Source organism: Theropithecus gelada, chromosome 4 (genome assembly GCF_003255815.1).
Source record: "Theropithecus gelada isolate Dixy chromosome 4, Tgel_1.0, whole genome shotgun sequence".
NCBI classification, from domain to species: Eukaryota; Metazoa; Chordata; class Mammalia; order Primates; family Cercopithecidae; genus Theropithecus; species Theropithecus gelada.
Genome location: NC_037671.1, coordinates 3,832,717 through 3,849,352, shown reverse-complemented (window position 1 = coordinate 3,849,352; position 16,636 = coordinate 3,832,717). Strand labels below are relative to the sequence as shown.

General features: G+C 45.1%; 1 long non-coding RNA gene across 1 annotated transcript in view; it reads left to right on the top strand.

The window, feature by feature from the left end:
• Window positions 1-939: 939 nt before the first annotated feature.
• LOC112623218 overlaps window positions 940-16,636 on the top strand; it is a 152,272-nt gene continuing 136,575 nt past the window's right edge. The window contains exon 1 of the long non-coding RNA XR_003119105.1: window positions 940-2,624. This is a non-coding gene — a long non-coding RNA (uncharacterized LOC112623218). The remainder of the gene's footprint in view (window positions 2,625-16,636) is intronic.

Sequence of the window (16,636 nt, the reverse complement as noted above, 5' to 3'; positions counted from 1 at the left end):
ACCAGTTCTCAGAGCAACTGTAGGCTAATAAGGTCACCTCTAGGGCCTTTCTGTTTCTTCCCCTGTGAACTTAATACAGAATGATTTCTTTTTTTTTTTTTTTTGAGACGGAGTCTTGCTCTGTCGCCCAGGCTGGAGTGCAGTGGCCGGATCTCAGCTCACTGCAAGCTCCGCCTCCCGGGTTCCTGCCATTCTCCTGCCTCAGCCTCCCGAGTAGCTGGGACCACAGGCGCCGCCACCTCGCCCGGCTAATTTTTTGTATTTTTAGTAGAGACGGGGTTTCACCACGTTAGCCAGGATGGTCTCGATCTCCTGACCTCGTGATCCGCCCGTCTCGGCCTCCCAAAGTGCTGGGATTACAGGCGTGAGCTGCCGCGCCCGGCCCAGAACGATTTCTAAGACAACTCTCAGCACAAACATATAATGATGCTTTAGCGTGAGAGAGGTGGGATTTGTTGTGTGGAGGGCAGAGTTGAAACAATCATTTGAAACTGCCACTTCGGGCCATGGTCATTTAGAGATCTATTAGAAGGGACATCTTTAGAAATAGAATGTCAACTGAAGGGGAACTCCACTTGATCTATTAAACATCGTCCATGTCCATCTGGCCCATTACTGGATCTTGAGGTTTGTGAGGGCAGGGACTCAGCCTGGCTTACTCACTGCTAGGTCCCTACCACTAAGAACTGCACCTGACAGGATATCCTCAACAAATAAGTACTAAATGAATGAATGAGATGACAGTGGTTGCCATTGCTTCCGCTGTCAAACACAGACTCCACTTCCTGTTTTCCAGGGTCCTGCCTGCCCATCTGAGGACATGCCTGCTCATCACCCACGTGCATCCTGTCACAGTGGGACTGCATGTGTTCCCTGCTCATTGTCACTTCCATGGTTTTGCTGATTCTATGCGATTCTTCCAGGCCACTCCAAGTTCCACCTCTTCCACGAAGCCCTCCTTGATTGCTGGGCCCTGGTTGAACTTATTAGTAACACCCAGGTTACTTCTACTTAATTCTTGCCTCCAGCCAAAGTGGACTTAGAACCTCCTTGCATGCCTGGTAAAGTCAAGGTGTTCAGCTAGGGCCTGGGTATAAAGCAGAAGCAACACAGTGTCTGGTTTGAAGCTTAGGGCTTGGGTTCAGATGGTTGTGGGTTACAATCCCTTCTACGCGTGTTGCCTGTGGAAACCCTTTGGTTCTCTGTGCCTGGAGCTCGCCTGTAATGGGACAAAACCATCTCACCTAGATTGTTGTTCTGAGGATTGAATTAGGTGATTCTGAGAGGCGTGTATGAGTCTTCCCTGATTAACAATCCATGAAAAGTGGGCGTCATTGCTGAAGCTCACGGAAGAAATATGAAATTTGATTATATCCTGATTCATGGCATTGGGTCACCACCTCAGCAGTTTTTATGAAAGTAGCGTCTGACCTGGCAAAGGCTGTGTCATCTTATTATCTCAGAAAGGCAAATTTACGGGGTCAGATGATGGACGCCCAGGTTTCAGGCTTGTAGATTTCTCAATGGGGTGGAAGGAAGGAGAGAAAAAGAGAGACAGGAGAGAGTACACACTTCATTCTACTTCTCCTAGGGTGATATTTCCTTCTTCCCCTTCCAGAGTTCTCAAAAAGGCATTCTAGGAAGTCCTGTAAAATACATGCTCATACAACATCTCCTAATTTCCACAAATTGTTGAGAATTTAAAAACCCAGTTGGGGGTTTGCTGTTCTAGCCTGAGACACCAGGGTCACGTTTCAGTGCTTGCAGTCTTGACAGTACCAGGCATCTGGGATGAAGTTGGGGAAAGGTGGTCTGGTGACCCTGCTGGCCTGCCTCTCTTGAAAGATGCTTACTGGCTGCTGGCTCCATCACTGTTGTGTCACAGGGCTTTAGGATTTGGAAAAGCAGAGGATGTAAAACAAGACGGAATGGTCAGAATTTAGAGAACCATGTGCCGAAGTGCCATCTTCAGGGTGCTCATAACACGACCCTACGACATTAGAGGTGCTGGAATCATGGAAGAGGAATCCAGACTCTGTAATCTTCTTCCCCCTGGAAAATCTGCGCTGGAACTGGGGGATTGGAAGCTGTCAACACATGAGCCATCTTCTGCTCTGTTCAAGATGGTAGGGGCGTTCTCGACACGCCCCTCCCTCTGATTCTGCCTCACTTTTATTTTAGAATTTTCCACTGCCTCTTCTGGAATGTGCTTTTTCACCCCTCGAAATCTGTAGAGAAGAAATAAGCAGAAACTGAAATGGCTTTCTGGTGTTAAATGCTCTCAGCTTAGTGGAAAATCGAGCGTTGGGCTCGAGGCTGGACTTTTGCGGAGAGCACTGCAATAGTGCTGTGGCCTTGCCTTTCTTTCTCATCACCCGGGTACAGTCCTGCAGTCCTCAGAGGATGCCAGTCCCACACAGGGGGATCCTCCTCCGCAGGAAAACCGAGGAACAATGCAGGTTCGATGTGTAAGATGGCCAAGCACGTTCAATCTTCGAGATCTTTCCTCCCAAACCCTAATGCTACCTCAAGATGGGCTGCTGCCTGCTACCATTTCAACATCGAGTCCTTTAAGATGCCACCTGAGAGAGAGACGGGAAGCGAGAGGCCAAGAAAAATGAAAGGTAAGCACGAGACCAGTGGAATGAGTGGGGAGATCCGTCTGTCCGTCTGTCTGTCTGTCTGTCTGTCTGTCCGTCCGTCTGTCTGTCTGTCTGTCTGTTTGTTTGTTTGTTTGAAGTGTCTTCTGCTTGGCTGAGGTTATCGCTCTTCAGGGGAGGCGGAAGTGCTTCTCTTCTCGTCTCTGATCGCTCCGCAGCTCTCAGGAAACTTTGACAAACACGTCGCAGCAGCGAGTGGAAACACGTCTGAGACGCTGCAGCGTAGCCCGGCGGGTTCTGTTCTTAGCAGTATTTGCTAAGTTCCATCCATTCGAGTGTTTTTCAACAATGGGAGGCATGTCATCTTGATTTGACAGGATAATCCTGAGTTTATAGAATTTCATCACAGTGTGTGAAACTGGTTTTTCACTTCACTATACTGGCCCTCAGTGGTGGAGTAAACTGGGCACTGAATAGAACAAATCTCCCTCCTCCGTGTTGTCCCCCAGCCCACCAGCGTTCGCCCTAAGCTCTGCCCTGTACCAGCGCCAGCCTTCTATTGGAGATTGGCAGCTGCGGCCACCGCTGGCCATCTCTCAACCACTCCACAATATGTATCAGTGTGTTCTACAAATCATTGTATTTGCCAAGCGTGAATTCAGAGCAAAGTGTAGACCTCGTTTGGATCCCAGTTGAGGCAAGCAAATCTTAAAATGTGCATGAGACTGTTGGAGAAAGGCAAACACAGATAGGATAGGTGTTGACATTAAAGAAATCTTAATTTTCTGTGTGTGGTGATGGTATTGTGGTTATTTTAAAAAGGGAGTGTCCTCCATGCCTTTTGATGTTATATATATTTTTAATTACAGATTAACATGATTTTCCAAATGTGCTTCAAAATAATTCACGGAAGTAAGTGAGCTCAGGAATACAAAATAATAAATTTAGCTACAAGGTGTTTATTGTTGAAGGTAGGCGATGGGGCATGTGGGAATTTTTTATATAATTCTCTGTACTTTTGTTCCTGTTAGGAACTTTCCGTAATAGAAATTAAAAGAAGAAATGAGGTAGGACAACTGGGATAAGCAGAAGACAAGGGTGGACTCACAGCCTCTCCTCCACAGATGCTGTGGGGCCAGGGTGAGCATCAGCGCCCTGAGTGCCTGCTCTGAGGCTGGAGCGGCTGGCTTCGCTGCCTTCCTGTCTGAGTGCAGCAAGAGGTGGAGGGAGGACTGGGGTGCACCTTCTGCAGGGGACAATGCTTTGGACACAGCAAACGTGCAGAGCCCAGTGCCCTGTGTGGGGACAGAGGAGTGTGGGTGTCAAAAAAGGAGACCACTTTTCCATTCTCTTGGGATCCTCCTTCACTGGAAAATTTGGGGTAATGCACACGCCTAACCTCCCTCCACTTTCATGGCCTCATGGAGAAAAGGGTTCCCTCCCCCATTCACACGTTTGTGGTCGTGATCACGGTGATTTAACGCACTAGTTTGCTTTCCTGATAGGAGGACGTAACGGTAGAAGGTGAGAAGGGCAATTCTACCATCTGGTAAGAAAAAATGAGAAAAGGGGTAACAGAGGCAGTTGTATGAAAAATCAGAACTACTAAATAATCCACAGCCAATTTGCTGTGGCATCCAACTGCAATCCCCAAGACGAGCGTCCAAAAGCCACCAGGAGGCCAACCCCCTCATTTGCTTTCATTAGAATTTTTCCTTTTTCTTTTCTTCTTTCTTTCTTTTTTTTTTTTTGGAGACAGAGTCTCTGTCTGTCACCAAGGCTGGAGTGCATTGGTGTGATCTTGGCTCACTGCAACCTCTGCCTCCCGAGTTCAAGCGATTCTCCTGCCTCAGTCTCCCAAGTAGCTGAGATTACAGGCGTGCACCACCACGCCCGGCTAATTTTTGGTATTTGTAGTAGGGACAGGGTTTCACCATGTTGATCAGGCTGGTCTCAAACTCCTGACCCCAGGTGATCTGCCCACCTCGGCCTCCCAAAGTGCTGGGATTACAGACGTGAGCCACCGCGCCCGGCCTTTCATTATAATTTTTCTAAGAATTGACATTACTTTAGAGTCTTCCCTAATCAAAACTAAAATAACTTTTAGAATAACGGCAAATTACCTCCAGTAGGGCCTGGATGAGATGATGGAACGGGGTACAGAGAGAAGAGGGAAGCTGGGCCTCCAGGAGACCCTCAGCCCAGGACTGAGGAGTGTCAGGCCCCGGAGTGTGTGGTGTGCGCTGGGGTGTGGCGGGTTGTGTACGTGAGGGTGGGGATGGGGGTTGCGGGGGTGTGTGTGTCGCACATGCAGGTGTTGCACGTGTGTGTTGGGTTGTTGGTGAGAATTAGGTGTGGGTGCACGTTGGGTCTGTGGAGGGGTTATTTTTGGGTGCTGTGTGCATGTTGGGTGTGTGTAGGATTGTTTTGGGTGCCGCGTGTATGTGAAAAATTTCTCTCTTTAAACTCAGACTTTGGACCCTGGAGGTTTTCCTCATAGGTCCTTGGGATTCTAGGGCAATAAGGAGAAAGGATATTTTCTTAGGAGAAGCCACATTGCTGGACTGTTGAATTGCCACATCCAGTACAACCAGATTCTATTAGCCGTTAGGATAGAATGTGAAACTTCTCATTTACCTTAAGCACTGAGCCAAATGGATTAAAAAAAAAAAAAAAAAAAAAGCAAGAAAAAATCAACACAGATGTTCAGAAATGGGTCATGAGACGGGGCCAAATGAGAAGCCTCTCAGATCTTGGGAACTATGAGTCACTTAAAAGGCCTCCAGTCCTGGGAGAAATGATGCCTGCCCTTACAAAGATTCCCAGTTCACTTTCTGTGGGCTGGAGCATTTTTCAGCCATCCCAGAATTGTTGTTCTTTGTTTTTTGTTTTTTTTGGGGGACGGAGTCTCGCTCTGTCACCCAGGCTGGAGTGCAGTGGCACGATCTCAGATCACTGCAACCTCTGCCTCCCAGGTTCAAGAGATTCTCCTGCCTCCTGAGTAGTTGGGATTACAGGCATCTGCCATCACACCAGGCTAATTTTTGTATTTTTAGTAGAGACGGGGTTTCACCATGTTGGCCAGGCTGGTCTCGAACTCCTGACCTCAGGTGATCCTCCCGCCTTGGCCTCCCAAAGTGCTGGGATTATAGCTGTGAGCCACCATGCCTAGCCTGAGAATTGTCTTTTTGGCCAACTGGGGGAAAAACACTTGAATGGAACTTAAATGATAAAAATAATAATATTTATGATTTTATAGTGAGTATTTTAATGCTAAATTGTGTTGATGTGAACAATTCTTTCTGAACAACTCATTGATTCATCCATTCATTCACTCTGCAAGCATTTTTTTAGCATTTACACTGGGCAGACAGCGTGACACAGACAGAAGACACAGCCCGTGTCAGGGTCACACTCATAATTCTCGCACTGAACATTTGCTCCCTTCTCTGTGCTGGCTGCCAGGGACGTGGCAGGAATAAGCCAAGGTCTGTCTCTGCCCTCATAGAGCTGGCATCTAGCAGGGAATTCAGACACCAAGTTATTAAGTCTCACGAGGAGAAATCTGGGGTTCAAGGAAGGATTCTTGGAGAAAGTGACAAGTCGTCTGCAATCCTGTGGATGTTAACCAGGCAAAGCAAAGGCTCGTGGGAGGGGAGAGAAAGGGAGGAGGCGATTGTAAATTCAGCAACATCCTGCGGAGGTGCTGAGGTGGCTGTGAGTGGGAGAAGTGGGGTGTGTTTGCAGAACTGAAGGAAGGCTCTTGTGTCCAGAACCCAGAGGTGTTGGAGAGTTGGGTGGGAGAGGCTGGGGAGGTAGGTGGAGCAAGGTCAGGTGGAGTCTTGGAGGTCGTCGTTTGTATTCCATCTGTGCTATGATCAAAAGGACATGGCGATGTGCTTTTGTTTCAGGCCATGACGATAAATGGTGTGGAAGGACATCCCCAAGTGTACTGTCTCCACAGCACTGGGCAACAAGCCTGCCCTTGGCTGGGCCTCCAGGTCACAGCTCGATGTGGGAGTCATTCTGAAATGAAATGACATCTCTTAAAGCCTATGTTTGCATTTTGGGTTGAAGGGGAAGAATCAGCTATGAAATGTAAAAAGGAGGAAATACGCCGGGCGCGGCGGCTCACGCTTGTCATCCCAGCACTTGGGAGGCCGAGGCAAGTGTATCACGAGATCAGGAGTTCGAGACCAGCCTGGTCAACAGGATGAAACTCCATCTCTACTAAAAATACAAAAAAATTAACTGGGTGTGGTGGCAGGCACCTATAATCCCAGCTACTCAGGAGGCTGAGGCAGGAGAATCGCTTGAACCCGGGAGGCAGAGGTTGCAGTGCGCTGAGATTGTGCCACTGCACTCCAGCCTGGGTGGCAGAGCGAGACTCTGTCTCAAAAAAAAAAAAAAAAAAAAAGGAGGAAATACTGTTTCTGGTTTTGTTGTGTTGGTCATGATGGTAATCATCATTAGTGGACAACATTGGTGATTTCATATGTTATCTACCGAATTATAAAAGCACATGGCTAATAATGTTCATTTTTCATTCATTACAAACAATTTCTCCATCTGAAATAGAATGAACCTGACTACAAGGTTTTACTGCATCTTGCAGGACTTGAATGTGTGGGTTAGACAATACATGAACCTAGTCCTGCATGTGTGTGCATGGATGTGGCATCCATTTTGGATTGCAGAGGGTGTGCAAACTACTTCTTAATTCTCAAAGGGGCTAGAAAGGCTCAAGTGCATTTTAAAAGGTATACAGGCATACCTTATTTTACTGCAGTTTGCTTTATTGTGCTTTGCAGATATTGCGGGGTTTTTTTCACACTATTGTGTTTTTAAACATAAAGCTATTACACACTTAAAGGACTTCAGTATAGCATAAACATAACTCTTATATGCATTGGGAAACCATAAAATTTGTGTGACTTACTTTATTGCAATATTCACTTTATTGTGATGGTCTAGAACTGAACCCACAATATCTCCAAGGTGTGCTTATAATAGAATTATAGGCCTTTGTGTTGAAAAAAAATTATGTGGCCATGCTGTATTAGGCAATAAACTCAAAGGGCAGTAAACTCCAGACATAAATAAGGAAGTGTCATGCCACTATGTCAGCAGTTGTGCACAAAAGGGAATCTTCTGCTCAAATCCAGTTCTGACTGGATTTACCAGAGGCTCTAAGCACCTTGAAGGCATTTGATCTTGACCATGGCAGGCGTTCTTTGAGCTTCAGAGTCTCTCTCCAAAGCCTTATGCCCATACACATGCCCTGTCTCCTGTAAGGATTTGGTTCACACGGCATTCAGTATGTGTACGTAAATGTGTATTAAGTATGTTTATTCATACAATATAAAAATGACTTCACATATTAGGCTCTATGTGTATCTTTTTCAGAGAGGTCTCCTGGCTCTGCTGGCTCTTTATAACCAAATAACCACAGAGGCAGCGAACACGTTGACCTGGCAGACGGTCGGATGCCATTGCTGTGTGTCTGAGCTCACAGAGGCCCAGGGATCAGCTCTGGAAACAGCCTCTACCTTTCCCAGGACCAGGGAAGAGGGGAAAGGTTAGAAACTTACACATTGTTAAGATAAACCTGGCCGGGCGCGGTGGTTCATGCCTGTAATCCCAGCACTTTCAGAGGCAGGCGGATTACAAGGTCAGGAGTTTGAGACCAGTCTGGCCAACATGGTGAAACCCCATCTCTATTAAAAATGGTGGCAGGTGCCTGTAATTCTAGCTACTCTGGAGGTTGTGGCAGGAGAATTGGTTGAACCCGGGAGGCAGAGGTTGCAGTGAGCCAAGACCACGCCACTGCACTCCAACCTGGGCAACAAAGCGAGACTCCATCTCAAAAAAAAAAAAAAAAAAAAAAAAGATACACTAAGGAATTGAAATTAAAAATGTTTTGTACAGACGTGAGCACTTACAGTCCAAGACAACCAGTTGCCTACAATCTGGCTGTTGCAGATGTAAATACTCTACAGGGTAGGATGGTTTCTGTGGGCAGCTCCTTAGCCTGTGTTTCTAAGGAGATGATCTTTTGATTGTTATGAGTCCTGTGAGTGCTTTAAAAAAGAAAAATGGCATCGCATTTGAGAGATCTATACTAAAACTAATTGGCACACACTTCAGGAAATACAACAGAAGAAAAGGCTTTTAATTTTTCTTTATTTTCTCATTATCGCAAAGGTCACTGATCAGTTGAGTACAGATGAAAGGTTCTTAGAGCAGATCAATGACCTGTTGTTAGTGAAATTCTTGGGGTCTGAATCTTAGCTATTTAGAGTTTTACATTATAATCTTGAAATGTTTTGTCTATTGTAATAACGAATAACTAACAGACTAGAGTTTGTAGAACTTTTGATATACATTATTTCATTTGATAAATAGAGTTTAAAGTCTAAAGTAACCATAGAAGTCTTTTAACTTTTACCTAAAACAATTTTGATAACCTATTGTGTTCATGGCAATTTCCTTTATTAATGTCTTCACTTTTTCTTGCGAATCACTACTGCAAAATAGTTAAAAGAATATCTCTAGTTTCACTAAGTAAAAAGCCAACAAACCAATTGAAAAATTGACAAAGGGTACGAATAAGATAGCTTATTTATAAAATATAATAAACAAGCCCTAAATGTATGAGAAGGTGTTCAACCAGATTCATAATAAGATAAATGTGAATTCAATGAGAATATCTTTTATCACCTATAAAACGGGCAAAAATTCAAAGTATGACAGCACATTCTGTGGATGAGGCCATAAGAATAAATAGGTATTTACACAAACTGCAGGAAAATGTGCTAATTGAAGGGAAATCCAGGAATATCAGGAAATCACAAAAGCTGAAAAATCAAGAATCGTTCAACCTGGAAGTACCACCTCTGGAAATTTACCCAACAGATACACTTACAAACAGGAAAAGATGACCATCAAGCTTATTCACGACTGTATTGTGTGAATAGACAAGAATTGAAAGTGCCCATCGATCCTGAACTGGTTAAATCATGACACAGTCATATGACAGAGCAAGCAGTATAAAAGAATGAGAAGGATGTTTATGACCTTATGACCTGGTATGGAAAGAGCCCTAATATATATAAATAACAGAAAAAAAGGTGTGTAGAGCATACTACATTTTGTGGAAGGAAGGTAGGAGAAACAAACAAGCATATATTTGCAGGTGCTTGCATTTTTATTAAAACCTCCGAAGGTATATTCCAGAAACTACTAAAAGTTGTCAACTGCATGTCAGAGTTGGAGTCAGGAGCGAGCAAAGAGAAAATAGGCAGGAGCAGGGTAGAAGCAAGACTTCTCACAGCATGCCTTCTAGATTTTGTGTTTTAAACCAGGTGATGTGTTACCTATGGTAGAAGCAAGACTTCTCACAGCCTGCCTTCTAGATTTTTTATTTTTAAACCAGATGATGTGTTACCTATGGTAGAAGCAAGACTTCTCACAGCCTGCCTTCTAGATTTTTTTTTTTAAACCAGGTGACGTGTTACCTATGTTGAAAAGAAACTAAAGACATTCAAAAATAAAAATGTGGGCTCCAGAATGAGCTTTCCTGGGTTCAAATCCAGTCTCTGTCACTTAGCAGATGTGTGGCCTTAGGCATCTTATGCTTCTTGTCATTTATTTCCCAATCTTTGAAATCGGAATAATAATAACAGTAGCTAAACCACGAATTTGGAATTCAAAGAGGATAGCACTTGAAAAGTATTTATGAGGGTGCCTGGCACCTATTAAGCATGTAATACAGGTTTGCCATCATTATTTCTAAGCCAGTGATTCACTGGGAGAGGAGACACATTGTATTTGAGAAGTGCATTCTAAGAAGATGGGCGTTTAGAACACCAGTTATTGGGCTTGAAAAAAAATTAGAATGAGTTTCATTAAGCAGAATAAATCTTGATCTTGAAAACTAAGCTTGAACTCTGGTTTTAAGAGGAGGTATGTAAATATATTTTTCATTCAGAGTAAAACTACAGTGCTTAAGATAAAGTGAGCAGTTACCTGATGAGGCTTTGCCAGCTAAAAGGCCTGGGGCTCGCTTGAACAACGGTAATAATACTACCTTTTGTTTTCACATTACTCCGCATCATCTTCGATTGTATATCATCTTACATGTATACACTGTCTCATTCACTTTTCTTAAGATATTCCGCCCAGCTGTGTGTGTTGGCATTTTAAGTGCTTATCAGCCAATATGACAGTAAAATGAGAACAAGTCAGGGAAAGAAGTTTCCAATCTCTGTTTGTACAACCTTCAGCCAATCTCTACCACCTCAGTGGGCGGTGTCCCTGCAGATGGCACAGAAGTAGAGGGGGCAATAAATCTAAACGCTGAGTAAGCACTATGTAAGGAACATTCATTTAGGAATTCAGGATCTGCTTATTTCAATTTGATCTTCTACTGTGCCAAACACTGAGGAAACCACGATGAGTAGACTATGGTCTGTGCCTGCAGTAGCTCAGAGAGGGACTGGTGTGCCCACAGGTTACCGTGGCGGGAAGCTCCGCTCTGCAGTGCAGACGCGTGGGAGGCACGGGGTGGAAGAGGGAGGGTAAAGGTTTCACAGGTCAGCAAGCCACTTGTTTGGTTCAGGTCAAAGATTTTCCATCTTGTCAGGAAAAGAGCAAAGACTCTGGAATGTAGCTTTGAATCCCTTTTGGGGCTTTATTAATCTTTGTGAGACTCTACTTCTTCCTCTGTTAGATGGGCTGACAATTCAACTTGCAGAGAAGTTATGCAAATTAGAAATACTGTACAGGTAAAGCAGCTAGAACCGAGCCTGGTGGACAGCAGGCACTCAATGGGTGGTAGCAGTAATGTTGACTAGCCGCTGGAATATAGGGTCCTTAGGGATGGGGATTTTTTATTTTTTTTTCGAGACAGAGTCTCCCTCTGTCTCCCAGGCTGGAGTGCAGTGGTGCAATCTCAGCTCACTGCAACCTCCCCCTCAGGGGTTCAAGAGATTCTCCTGTCTCAGCCTCCTGAGTAGCTGGGATTACAGGTGCCTACCATCACATGCGGCTAATTTTTTGTATTTTTAGTAGAAACGGGGTTTTGCCATGTTAGCCAGGCTGGTCTTGAGCTCTGACCTCAGGTGATCCGCCCGCCTCAGCCTCCCAAAGTGCTGGGATTACAGGCGTGAGCCACCGCACCCAGCTGAGGACGGGGATTGTTGCTGGTTTTATTCTCTTTCATGTGCCTCAATGTTTCTAGAACAATGGCATTTAGTAAACATATGTTAAAATGAAAGGATGATGGAAGGAGACAATAGCAGAGAAAACAGCACATGTAAAGGAAAGGCCTGCTCAGTCTGGAGGTAGCAGAGAAGTCACGTGTTTGGGCACACACCTGTGCGTGTGTACGCATGGGCTGGCACTAGTGGGCAGAGAGGCAGGGGCAGGGCAGCGAGGAGGTGCCTTTAAAGAAATTTGAACAGCAGATTCTGCCATCAAGTTGATCTGAGATTTTAAGAGACATCATCCATAAAATCACTTTGTATAATCCCCAAATATTTGCTTCTGGAAGGAAAGAAGATCTGACAGGAGGTACTGGGGTTTGGTTCTATGATCTGAAAGAGCCGTAAATCTTAGATTCTTTTTAACTAGTGCAGCCCGGGATATAAACACGGTAACTGTATTTGGATTTATTTTCTGCCTCCTCCTGTGAGGCATGGAGCTGCTTTGCGGGGGAGGATGAAATGTACACAGGCAATCTACATGTTTGGCATTTTCAAGGTTCAGAGTTACCTGATAAACCAAAACATGTCAGGCCTCAGCTTCCTCGAGCTGCTAAACTCTGCCTGCCATAGCGAGTGTGGACAAGGTGATTTGAACCCCCTTTAACCAGGTCCCAAATGACCTAGGACATTTGGATGTGGAGGGTTGATCTGAGTCAAGCTTTGAATAAACTTAGAGGCTGAAGGTGAGAAAAGTTAAGTTGTTCCTGCTTTTAAAAATGCTTTTCAGGAAAGTCCTCTGGTTCCAGAAATGCTGTGGATAAGTATTCTGAAACCGCTCCAAATCCAGCTATCTCTAAGCGCTAGGAAAATGTTAGCAAACATCCTTTTAAAACAATAACAGTTAATATATAGTGAGCACTTATTAGACACTATACTAAATACTTTATGTGCTTTATTTTGCTTAATTCTCCATGGGCCAACAAGCAGAACTATTCAAAAAATGATCCTGAGATCTCAGTCTACATGATCTAGGAAATGAGCTGGCTGGAACTGGAGTTTCCCCTCTTCTAGGAGAGAGGGTGTGCCCCTAAACTCAGCTTCCCACAGGACCAGCCGTAAACGTTCCCCAAGAGCGGTGCTGCCCCTCTCCCCAGGACCCATGGTCCTCGGGTGCTGGGCAGCGGCTGGCCTTCCTCAGATGCCTCCTCAGTTCTGCTGGCATCTAGACCCCGACTGCCTGGCAATCAAGTGGTCCGCCTGCCTCCTTGCTGGAAAGTGGTGTTCATGTTTCTTCTTCGAGGAGATAGAACAGTCGGGGCAGGACTGCAGCCCACTGCATGGCAAAGAGCTTTGTCTTTGCATTGGTTCAGTTTTCCACAGGATTATGAGAAGACGGAGACCCCTGTGCCTTTGGGGCCTGAGTCTTGGTTTCTAAATCTCCCCAGTAAAGCTTACTGCCTTTCCTTAGTTCGTACTATGCGGTGTTGTAGGATCTATCCCAGGGCCCATTGCTCCCCATCCTTGCAGCAAATGTGTGAGTTAGGAATTACTATTTTTAGTTGGAGATGAGGAAGATGAAGACACGGACAAGTTCACATAGCTAGTAAGTAGTAGGATTTGAAAGCCGGTCATCTGATTCCCCAGCCTGTGATCTCAGAGAGGTTGGTCAAGTCAACGGATCTGGCAATTTATAAAGTTCTGAATGAGTGCTCAACGCTTCAAGGAAGCACCGTGCGGAAGTTCACGTCTAAGCGCGGGTTCCAGTCTCAGCTGCAGCACGTAGCCTAGCTTTGGTCTTCAGTAGCGCCTTTTACTGTCTCCTAAACATCAGGCTCATGGCACCTTGGGGCCAGCTCCATGGAGAAAATAAGCTGAGAAAAGGAAGGAAGCGACATGGCTGGGCCTACAGAGAAGATGCAAGCTTCACTGTCACTCACTGCAGGTCCAGGACAAAGCAAACATCCTTTAAATGTGGAGCTGAGCTTGCAAAAAAGTATGGGCTGCTTCCAGGATCAGAGTAGATAAAGGAGCCCATAGGCGGACGCAGGCTGGGGGTGGGTGGGTGGCATCCCAGGGACGTAGAGCTTGGGCTCGTAGCCGCTCAGCGTAAGTGAGGTGGGCGCTGAGAACCGCGCGAATCCTGCCTCTAGCCAGGGCCTTAAGGATTGCTGTCTCAGTGAGCGAGCAGCATACAGGAAATGTCTCCCAGCAAACAGTGGTGGTAACACCAGGCCTTTCTGTCTTTTCTGGACTTGGAGTGGACAAAAGTCTCCGCTGGGAATTCTCATCAATGGCCCTGCAGCCCGTGGAGATGAACTATGCAGATTCGGAAGAGCTGGAAAGCTATATTCATAACAAGTTTAACTTTATGGTAAAACATCATTATTAAGAATTTTTAAGGCACTAAATAATAAGAAAATAGGCAATTCTAAGGTTATATAACCCTAGTAACATCATCTCAACGTATTTAAAGCAAAACTTGACAGGCTTACAAGGAGAAAATGGGAAAACTACGAACTCTTAGTTACCCCTAAATTATAAAACTCTGTGAGGGCAGGCACCTCAAAGCTTTGCTCGCTGTTTACTCCAAGGGGCTAGAACGGCAGGTGCTTGGTTAATGTTTGTTAAAGGAATTGGCAAATAATGCCAGAAAAAAAAAAAAAAAGTCAAGGATTTTGTCCTTGCACTTCTAGAGCCACTTAAGGTGTTTTGAAAGATGGCAGAGTGAGTTCCCATTCCCAGGAGACGTGTCACCAGAGGCCACGCGCCCCATCACTGGAGGCTGTTCGGTCCAGCCCTGGCGGGATTCGTGTTGCCCGTTGGGATCTCTGTAGAGGAAATTCAGTCACCCAAAGGAACAAATTAATTATACGATCATGTGGCTTATCTGGATATGGAGTTATTCTTTCTTGGCGATGTCCCATGCTCAAGAGAGGAACAATCAGTGACAATTTGGGCCTTCTAAGGTGTGTATGATCTGGCACAGAGCACACTCCTGAGTGTGATGTTACAGAATCTATCCCATTCATTTATCAGCAATGAAAGGTTTTAGAGCACAGGAAACGCATTTCTATGCTGTTTCTAGCTATGCAATTAACAAAGTTGACCCTATTAACTGTGTATAGGCAATTCTGCACCCCCTGTTAGAATACACACGTTCTACTCAAGCCCTCATGGGAGATTGCCTAAGATTGGCCAAGAACTAGCCTAAATGTAAATCTCAATAAAAAACAGGAATCAGGGCCAAGCGCAGTGGCTCACGCCTGTAATCTCGGCATTTTGGGAGGCCAAGGCAGGTGGATCATGAGGTCAGGAGATCGAGACCATCCTGGCTAACACGGCGAAAGCCCATCTCTACTAAAAGTACAAAAAAATTAGCCAGGCGTGGTGGTGGGTGCCTGTAGTCCCAGCTACTCGGGAGACTGAGGCAGCTGAATCGCTTGAACCTGGGAGGTGGAGGTTGCGGTGAGCCAAGATTACACCACTGCCCTCCAGCCTGGGCAACAGAGTGAGATTCCATCTCCGGAAAAACAAAACAAAACAAAAAAAAGCAAGAATTAGTGCTCACTATGTTCTCTAGCTAACATCTGATTAAATCAGAAGTTAACAACGAAACCCACCACCGCCCCGGCTGGAACGATGACAGTTCCATAGTTTCCTTTGGGATCCTTGCCCTACTCCTTTTCTCGCCTTCGCCAGGTCCCCCAAGTCCGGTCCCTGCACCTAGGAGGCAAGGTGGGCATGTTCGTCTTGTTTTCAACTGTAAAGGATATGACACATGAAGGGTGTGGTTCATTGTGGAATTTTTCTTCCTTTTATTTTTTTCTGAAACAGAGTTTCACTCCTGTTGCCTAAGCCAGAGTGCAATGGCGTGATCTCGGCTCACTGTAACCTCTGCCTCCCAGGTTCAAGCAATTCTCCTGCCTCAGCCTCCCAAATACCTGGGATTACAGGTGCGCGCCACCATGCCCAGCTATTTTTTTTTTTTTTTGTATTTTTAGTAGAAACGGGGTTTCACCACGTTGGCCAAGCTGGTCTTGAACTCCTGACCTCAGGCGATCCGCCCACCTCGGCCTCCCAAAGTGCTGGGATTACAGGTGTGAGCCGCTGGGCTCAGCCCAATTGTGGAATTTTTGTAGCTGCACTTTCTAGGTTAAGGAATTTCCCCTGTATTCCTTTTCCCTGTGTTTCAGGGAAACAACATTGAAATTTATCAAATGTTATGGTTTCACAAGGCTGAGTGGGAAGTCTATGTGAGTGCATTACTGTATTTTCCACCTTTTTCTATACACTTTCAATATTTCACAATTCAAAAACAAACGAACAAACATGCTTTTCACCAGCAAAACGTCCGCTCAAATGTCCTTCTTAACAACAGCAGCCAGTGTGGAGCACCAACCACACACAATATTTTTAGATAACGCTTGTTGAGTGAGAAATTTATTCAGGAAAAAAAAAAAGAAATGGGCTCCAATTCTCTTGTGCAGCAGTAGCGTGTTATGATACTACGGGTCATATATTGTATAAAGCACCTCTAAGTTACTGGATAGGAATCTCCTGAAAATTAGTTTGGCGCCACCTTGATGCTCAGTTGTTTTATATTGTCATGTGTTTTGCTTACTTTATAGTAAAATGAGGCCTTTGTGAAATAATGGTCGTAGTGCATCTGCTCTGTGGGAGACAGATAGTAATTCATCTGTTTAAGTGAAGTGATAATATTAACAGTATTTATCATATGTCAACTATATGTGTAAAATAAGAGTTCTGAGTGTAGACCCTGAAGTCAAATCGTCTGGGGTGAAATGCCATTTCGGTTGGCTGCTTGCTGGT